General features: G+C 41.6%; 1 long non-coding RNA gene across 2 annotated transcripts; it reads left to right on the top strand.

The window, feature by feature from the left end:
- Nucleotides 1–1,104: 1,104 nt before the first annotated feature.
- LOC125229768 lies at nucleotides 1,105–7,748 on the top strand. 2 transcript variants are annotated; one of them, XR_007177447.1, is made up of 11 exons: nucleotides 1,105–1,356; nucleotides 1,835–1,904; nucleotides 2,383–2,443; nucleotides 3,762–3,843; nucleotides 4,070–4,139; nucleotides 4,619–4,688; nucleotides 5,202–5,283; nucleotides 5,510–5,570; nucleotides 5,940–6,021; nucleotides 6,248–6,316; nucleotides 6,590–7,748. It is a non-coding gene; the product is annotated as an uncharacterized LOC125229768 (long non-coding RNA). The 2 variants fall into 2 exon arrangements; XR_007177448.1 differs by lacking the exons at nucleotides 1,105–1,356; nucleotides 2,383–2,443 and having other exon boundaries at nucleotides 1,418–1,904.
- Nucleotides 7,749–9,659: the final 1,911 nt, after the last annotated feature.

Raw genomic sequence — 9,659 nt, 5'->3', positions numbered from 1 at the left:
GGGCCTGATCTCGCCAGTAACGACGCCCACGAAGAGGGTCATGCAAGTGACGTGGCGCTGAATGCTGGGGAAATTGGCTGCAGCATCTGCGCGACCTCGGTGACCTATCGATACCTAGATGCTACGAGACCGAACCCGTGTGTCCAAGTACGAGCTGCACACCTGCCTCGATGCGAGTGAAGAAGCCTACGCCGCCGCTGTATACTGGCGTGTGACCCGAGCCGACGGTACAACAAAATTCGCTCTGGCCGGCGCCTAAAGCCGAGTCACGCCCACACGCCTGGTCTCGATGCCTAGACTGGAACTTGAAGCGGCCGTCCTAGGCGTGCGATTCGCCGCGGACGTCGGGAGCGAACACGACTTCGAGATCGACAAGAAAACATACTGGAGTGACGCGCGCGCAGCCCTGGCATGGATACGCTCTGAGCCACGCACATGCAAGTCATTAGTCGCACACCGCCTAGCAGAAATCGAAGATTACACGAAGAAAGACGAATGGCGATGGGTACGGCTAGTCCATGACGCCGCGGCCACCTCACACGGCCGCAGCCTTAACGAGATGCTTCTCGCGGGCCCCGATCTGCTGCAGTCGCTGCCCGGCGTCATCATGCGTTTCCGTCAACACGGCGTGGCAGTATCGGCAGATGTAAAGGAAATGTTCATGCAGATAAAGATAAGAGACTAACTTTCGCATTTCACACAGGTGCAGGCGCTAATTAATCACTGTTTGTTTGCAGGGTCAATACTGAGGCGTGGAATGAGGAAGAATCGCAGTAACTCAAGCTGAGCGGTCGCTAGTGTCGCTAGGTATGTAATCTATTAAAAATGCATTTGGTAACCTACCGCCCCCTGTCTGTCTCCATTTTCATTGAGACATCCAAAAGTATTATTTAGTCACAGTTGTCATTCATAACACCTGCCAGGTGGTTCCGACATAAAGTAACAAAGGCTTTCACAAACGAAACAACCGAGAGCATCGACCAAAACCGACAAATCAAAGAAATTCTAAATACTAGATTCTTATACGCACATACCGTAATTACCTACAAATACGGTACGGCTAGTCCATGACGCCGCGGCCACCTCACACGGCCGCAACCTTAACGAGATGCTTCTCGCGGGCCCCGATCTGCTGCAGTCGCTGCCCGGCGTCATCATGCGTTTCCGTCAACACGGCGTGGCAGTATCGGCAGATGTAAAGGAAATGTTCATGCAGATAAAGATAAGAGACTAACTTTCGCATTTCACACAGGTGCAGGCGCTAATTAATCACTGTTTGTTTGCAGGGTCAATACTGAGGCGTGGAATGAGGAAGAATCGCAGTAACTCAAGCTGAGCGGTCGCTAGGGTCGCTAGGTATGTAATCTATTAAAAATGCATTTAGTAACCCACCGCCCCTGTCTGTCTCCATTTTCATTGAGACATCCAAAAGTATTATTTAGTCACAGTTGTCATTCATAACACCTGCCAGGTGGTTCCGACATAAAGTAAGAAAGGCTTTCACAAACGAAACAACCGAGAGCATCGACCAAAACCGACTAATCAAAGAAATTCAAAATACTAGATTCTTATACGCACATACCGTAATTACCTACAAATACGGTACGGCTAGTCCATGACGCCGCGGCCACCTCACACGGCCGCAGCCTTAACGAGATGCTTCTCGCGGGCCCCGATCTGCTGCAGTCGCTGCCCGGCGTCATCATGCGTTTCCGTCAACACGGCGTGGCAGTATCGGCAGATGTAAAGGAAATGTTCATGCAGATAAAGATAAGAGACTAACTTTCGCATTTCACACAGGTGCAGGCGCTAATTAATCACTGTTTGTTTGCAGGGTCAATACTGAGGCGTGGAATGAGGAAGAATCGCAGTAACTCAAGCTGAGCGGTCGCTAGGGTCGCTAGGTATGTAATCTATTAAAAATGCATTTAGTAACCCACCGCCCCTGTCTGTCTCCATTTTCATTGAGACATCCAAAAGTATTATTTAGTCACAGTTGTCATTCATAACACCTGCCAGGTGGTTCCGACATAAAGTAAGAAAGGCTTTCACAAACGAAACAACCGAGAGCATCGACCAAAACCGACAAATCAAAGAAATTCTAAATACTAGATTCTTATACGCACATACCGTAATTACCTACAAATACGGTACGGCTAGTCCATGACGCCGCGGCCACCTCACACGGCCGCAGCCTTAACGAGATGCTTCTCGCGGGCCCCGATCTGCTGCAGTCGCTGCCCGGCGTCATCATGCGTTTCCGTCAACACGGCGTGGCAGTATCGGCAGATGTAAAGGAAATGTTCATGCAGATAAAGATAAGAGACTAACTTTCGCATTTCACACAGGTGCAGGCGCTAATTAATCACTGTTTGTTTGCAGGGTCAATACTGAGGCGTGGAATGAGGAAGAATCGCAGTAACTCAAGCTGAGCGGTCGCTAGGTATGTAATCTATTAAAAATGCATTTAGTAACCCACCGCCCCCTGTCTGTCTCCATTTTCATTGAGACATCCAAAAGTATTATTTAGTCACAGTTGTCATTCATAACACCTGCCAGGTGGTTCCGACATAAAGTAAGAAAGGCTTTCACAAACGAAACAACCGAGAGCATCGACCAAAACCGACTAATCAAAGAAATTCAAAATACTAGAAGATTCTTATACGTACATATCGTAATTACGTACAAATTTCCTATTGGCAAACGATTTTGTCCTATGAAAAGGCGCTAATTTCAACATTTTATGAGGAAATGACGGTGCATTCTACCTGCTTAGATTTTTGGAATTTAATGTACTTGTAAAGATGCCTAAGGTACAAAATTAGTATAAATCTTACAAAATCAAACAGAAAAAGAATACGTATTTGTATTAGTAAATAAACTGAGTGATCATTCAAATATGGCGCAACGAATACGTCACGTCCGTCTCAGACGAATCGCTCGCGCAACGTTCGTGCGTTGGGGATCATGCAAAATATTTTTGAATAGCGATTTGTTTGACGCAACTAATTTGTTTAATTTTATTAGAAGAAGTAAAGACAAGTACAAAACAACAATACATTGATATTTTATTTAATTGAATCTTTGCATTACTATTATTGTTTATTTTGTCTTGTAACTAAAGATAAGTTTGAAAAATTTTCAGAATCCGAAATTATTTCGTGAAACGGAAAATCATAGAGGAGTGACATTTCGATGTTTTGCAGTTTTCGGCAAAATATTGACAACATGTCCGTGTTTATTTTGATTATTCATAATATGTACTATGAATAGTGTGTATTTTAACCACGTTTTAGTGGATCGAGTGTATCGCTGCCTTTGGAATAAACAAACATTAAGTTAGTAACATGGAGAGAAAATCGGATTCGAAAAAGCAGGTACTATTTTTTTCGAAGGTGGACTAGGACTACATGATTACATTGACAGGGAGCTAGATAGTTAACATGAAGCAACAAGCAGCACTTACTCAAACAGTAGTGGCTCAAGCAGTACCTACTCTAGTTCTTTATAACTCCTGCCAGGTGATTCCAACATAAGGTAAAACCTTTAACAGTAATAGATATACTATTACTAAAAATCATCATTTATTAGCTAGTTAAGCTGATATAACAGAAGTTCATGCCTACTCAGCCGGAACAACATGTGTCAGTGCTATTTACAGCAGATCAGGTAGCTAACGAAGTGAAATGTTAGAAAGGTACTTTACTTTTAGTCGTAGGATAAAACTAAAAATCTGATATCTACTTTCGCATTTCACACAGGCGCAGGCGCTAAACCGAGCTGAGTACGACGCGTGGGTGGCGCCTACCGGCTGCAACTCAACTAAACAGAACCCGTCGCATGGTATCGTAAATACACCCTTGTCATTACTAGATTTTACTATGATGCGTCAAACCGTCTGTCACCGTTGACGCGAATCATTATGTTTCTAATCTGCACCAGCAGTGTAGTCTGTAGGAGATATGAAATAAACACAGTACTCGTAACATAGTAAGTAGGTAGGTAGGTAGGTAGAAACGCCGTCCATGGGCGTTAGTTAAGTAATAAATTAATCACTGTTTGTTTGCAGGGTCAATACTGAGGCGTGGAATGAGGAAGAATCGCAGTAACTCAAGCTGAGCGGTCGCTAGGGTCGCTAGGTATGTAATCTATTAAAAATGCATTTGGTAACCTACCGCCCCCTGTCTGTCTCCATTTTCATTGAGACATCCAAAAGTATTATTTAGTCACAGTTGTCATTCATAACACCTGCCAGGTGGTTCCGACATAAAGTAAGAAAGGCTTTCACAAACGAAACAACCGAGAGCATCGACCAAAACCGACAAATCAAAGAAATTCAAAATACTAGATTCTTATACGCACATACCGTAATTACCTACAAATACGGTACGGCTAGTCCATGACGCCGCGGCCACCTCACACGGCCGCAGCCTTAACGAGATGCTTCTCGCGGGCCCCGATCTGCTGCAGTCGCTGCCCGGCGTCATCATGCGTTTCCGTCAACACGGCGTGGCAGTATCGGCAGATGTAAAGGAAATGTTCATGCAGATAAAGATAAGAGACTAACTTTCGCATTTCACACAGGTGCAGGCGCTAATTAATCACTGTTTGTTTGCAGGGTCAATACTAAGGCGTGGAATGAGGAAGAATCGCAGTAACTCAAGCTGAGCGGTCGCTAGGGTCGCTAGGTATGTAATCTATTAAAAATGCATTTGGTAACCCAGCGCCCCCTGTCTGTCTTAATTTTCATTGATTTATTATTTAGTCACAGTTGTCATTCATAACACCTGCCAGGTGGTTCCGGCATAAAGTAAGAAAGGCTTTATTGCTAAATCATAATTTATCTACTTCAGTTGATATAACAGAAGTCTGATTTGGTGATAAACTTATTTACTTGGGGAACAATCAGACAAAAAAAAGTGCCTACTCAGCCGGAACAACATGTGTCAGTGCTATTTACGGATCAGTAGGCCTAGCACATGATGACCGCGAGAGTATGTCGCCGCGAGATAGATGACACGTCTTCTTCTAACTGTATTAATGACATAAGGACAGGTAGTCTATCTCGCGGCGACATACTCTCGCGGCCATCATGTGCTAGGCCTACAGGTAGCTAATGAAGTGAAATGTTAGAAAGGTACTTTACTTTTAGTCGTAGGATAAAACTAAAAATCTGATATCTACTTTCGCATTTCACACAGGCGCAGGCGCTAAACCGAGCTGAGTACGACGCGTGGGTGGCGCCTACCGGCTGCAACTCAACTAAACAGAACCCGTCGCATGGTATCGTAAATACACCCTTGTCATTACTAGATTTTACTATGATGCGTCAAACCGTCTGTCACCGTTGACGCGAATCATTATGTTTCTAATCTGCACCAGCAGTGTAGTCTGTAGGAGATATGAAATAAACACAGTACTCGTAACATAGTAAGTAGGTAGGTAGGTAGGTAGAAACGCCGTCCATGGGCGTTAGTTGAGTAATAAATTAATCACTGTTTGTTTGCAGGGTCAATACTGAGGCGTGGAATGAGGAAGAATCGCAGTAACTCAAGCTGAGCGGTCGCTAGGTATGTAATCTATTAAAAATGCATTTGGTAACCCAGCGCCCCCTGTCTGTCTTAATTTTCATTGATTTATTATTTAGTCACAGTTGTCATTCATAACACCTGCCAGGTGGTTCCGACATAAAGTAAGAAAGGCTTTATTGCTAAATCATAATTTATCTACTTCAGTTGATATAACAGAAGTCTGATTTGGTGATAAACTTATTTACTTGGGGAACAATCAGACAAAAAAAAGTGCCTACTCAGCCGGAACAACATGTGTCAGTGCTATTTACGGATGGTAGCTAATGAAGTGAAATGTTAGAAAGGTACTTTACTTTTAGTCGTAGGATAAAACTAAAAATCTGATATCTACTTTCGCATTTCACACAGGCGCAGGCGCTAAACCGAGCTGAGTACGACGCGTGGGTGGCGCCTACCGGCTGCAACTCAACTAAACAGAACCCGTCGCATGGTATCGTAAATACACCCTTGTCATTACTAGATTTTACTATGATGCGTCAAACCGTCTGTCACCGTTGACGCGAATCATTATGTTTCTAATCTGCACCAGCAGTGTAGTCTGTAGGAGATATGAAATAAACACAGTACTCGTAACATAGTAAGTAGGTAGGTAGGTAGGTAGAAACGCCGTCCATGGGCGTTAGTTAAGTAATAAATTAATCACTGTTTGTTTGCAGGGTCAATACTGAGGCGTGGAATGAGGAAGAATCGCAGTAACTCAGCCGAGCGGTCGCTAGGGTCGCTAGGTATGTAATTTATCTACTTCAGTTGATATAACAGAAGTCTGATTTGGCAATCACCCAAATCGGCACCCGTACTACATAGTCTGTAGGAGATATGAAATAAACACAGTAGTCGTTAAAAATGCATTTGGTAACCCAGCGCCCTCTGTCTGTCTTCATCTTCATTAACGGCGTAGAAATATGTTCCATACCCGAACGTATTATTAATAAGTAATAGTGGAATGCAATTTTAATAACGATAATGTAAATTGTTGATACAATATTTACTTTTTCCAGATGCAGTAGAACGAAGAAGAAGCTGGCAACTTGAATGCAAGTGTGCATTAGATGGCGCCACCATAGCTTTGCCCGGACAAGAGTTTTGCTCTATGAGATTTGACTTCTAATATTAAAATACTTGGACCGATTCAGGGAGAAGAACGCGCTTTATCAGCACACTCACGCTCCTTTGAAAGCAAAAGCATAATATTATTGTTAATGTATTTTTTTCTAGTATGTAACTTGTAACGTAATGTAACGTGTGTTGTCATGTAACTACTGAATTTTTGATTGACAAATAAGTTATCAGTTAGTTAGTTGTATTAGGTAATTAATTTAATTGAAATTGTGCACACATGCTCCCGCAATTTGGCAATATCAACAACGTTTATTAAAGTTTTTCGAATGCATATCGCAAATGTCAGAATATTCTGTTCATAAAAGTTATGGATTGTCATGCCTTTTTCCAATGACCCTTATTTAGGGTAAAGTAACACCAAACAAAGTATTTGTGAGACAGTTTAACCTTTTGGCCGCCAGAGACTTAAACGGAAAATCGTGACCACGACGCCACTTTTATGTTAGCATAATTTCTTTACCCATCCTTAATTTACCCCCGTGGCGTCAGTGGCACGGTTTTCCGTTGACGTCATTTGCTGTATTTGGCGTTCAAAAGGTTAAAAACATAAAATTTACCATAAATTAAGACCCATAAAATTGTAAACATCTGCGGCGATTTATGATGATTGTGTTAACTAAACGTAACATAAGCATTTGTAAATGTAATCAATTTTAGCATATTACTTACCAAAACTCACCTGTGCTATTCCATTTCCCTGTTATCCCCAATCGTGCTGGTAGCAGCGAAGTGCAATGCTTTCTACCTTTCCCCAAAATCTCAGTCCTGCGAGTGCGAGGTGCAAAATGTAAGTATTTATCAAAAAGGGACGGCTGTTTCGCAGGCTAGATAATGTTTCCTCCTCTCTTGTACTAGGCCGACTAGTACTCCGATGCGCCTATCTCCTCCTTCCTTATATCCGTAGCTAGTTATCAGAAAAATAAAAAATAAATCATCCGTTTGTTTTTCTTATGCAACAGGCGTTTAAAGGAGGTCAAAAAAGACAAGTGGCGTGGGTAACAATTTGAGGCGAAGTATTTTTTGACTCAGTTAAACACCGTTGCATACAATACTTTTTCTACGACCATGCACTTACTTTTTAATAGTTTTCTAAAATAACTTTCGTGAAATTCGCACTGTTTCCTGTATTTGGGCGCCCCGCGGCCCGCTTTATCCCTTAAAGGCTACCTAACAATGCTTTAAGAGCTATATCGTATGCGTGGGTGCACGGGCCGCCGGGCGGGGGCGGGCATCTTTTATGTAGAGTTTTAACGATCTAATGCACGACACTGTAAATAACGAATAACAACACGGCAGTAGAAAAAATAATAAAGAAAACAAGTTTCAGAGGAGTATTCATTTATTATTTCACCCATTCCTCGTACATACTGTTCGTACCTACTACATTTCATGCAGTTCAACTGGGTACCTACATCACTTCGTCAGTCCAGTTCAGACGGGACAATCCGATTGCCAATTAGGTTCTGAATCTCGCATAACGCGCGTAATAGTTCTAACGCTGTAAGTGAGAACGCTCGCTCTTACTTACGTGAAAAAATTCACGGAGCGGCCGTGTGTTAACTAACTAACGCACGACCGCACCGCACCGGTAAGTGACAACGAGCAAAAAATAACTCTTTCTCGCTCCCACTTACAGGATAGTAATGGGATGACCTATGAATAATTATTTTACAAATAATTGATTGTAATTATTGATTTATTAAAAACAACTTGTATTTTCATATTCCATGGGCATTGTATTTCCGTATACTGCGTATCCGAACGTGCGAGCCAGTTGTCTATGGTTTGTAAAATTGTTTCTTATTTGCGTCGAAGTGTTTACGTTACACAAACTTTTTAAGAAAAAACTGTTCCAAAGTGTGTTTTATTTTGTGAAAAGTGCTGTGTATTGATGTTTTCGCAAAGTTGTGAGTGTTTAATTGGTCGATAGTGCGTGTTAAAGGTGATGAGTGAATAAAGTGCGGACGAAGCAAACACACGTAAGTAGTTTTTATTATCTTATTTGCGACAGTTTTCCTACGCAAATCAATGTGCTACGTTTAAATCTCACAAACAACTTAATCCGCATGTCTTCCTTCCAAATAATTCAAGGTTTCGAGCTGCTAGAACATTAAATTATGAGGTTATCTTTTCATGTCAAAACACTCGCAGCCAACTTCACTCTAAACCTGTTCATGAATGAACTTTTACGCTCGGTCATTGAACCTAACGCAATTATTACTTTTTTAACCGTTCCAAAAGTTGGAGCGAAAAAAAAAAAAACCACCCAGGGGGCCTATTCTGATCCCCAAAAACTCACTGGCGACGGGAATGCACTTTATTTCTGGCCACCCCTTTTATCAAAACAGCGTCTCAAGTTGTATTTTAAGTAACACAACATATTTTAATTATCTTTGTTCAAGTGCAAGGCAAGTTCAATTCTTGCGTTATAATCTGGATTTATTGTTGGGACAAATTCTATAACCTTGTGACGGTTAATTAGTATTTTAAAGTAACTGTATAATGTTTCTTCAGTTTCTTTCAGCTTTGTGTTACATATCTTGTATGACATTTTATTGATAAATATTAGTGCGAGTTCGAGCCTCGCCACCATGTTAAATATATTCCATATATATTTGTTGAAACCAGGATTCGAGTTCCTGAGATATCTAATGTACCTAAATACATTTCGTAAAGGATTGAAACGAGACGAGCGATATTATATTGTTATATCCTACAGATTAAACATCATGTGCATTTATTATAACTCAAACTGTGTTTAGAGTAAACTGTCTTGGAAATTATGGAAATTCTGTTATTACAATTCCTGACGAGTTATTGTATTGTTGTATTAAATAGAGCCTATAGATGTTATGTAGACATTGTATGTAGACGTACATTAATAAGGCGAAGTAAGGGTTTTAGCGGGTTTTCCCTTACTTCATGAGCCATTGATTTAATAGATTGTCC

This window comes from Leguminivora glycinivorella, chromosome 9 (assembly GCF_023078275.1).
Source record: "Leguminivora glycinivorella isolate SPB_JAAS2020 chromosome 9, LegGlyc_1.1, whole genome shotgun sequence".
Taxonomy (NCBI): Eukaryota; Metazoa; Arthropoda; class Insecta; order Lepidoptera; family Tortricidae; genus Leguminivora; species Leguminivora glycinivorella.
The sequence above is the reverse complement of the archived record's forward strand: the minus strand, read 5'-3'. Positions and strand labels throughout refer to the sequence as shown.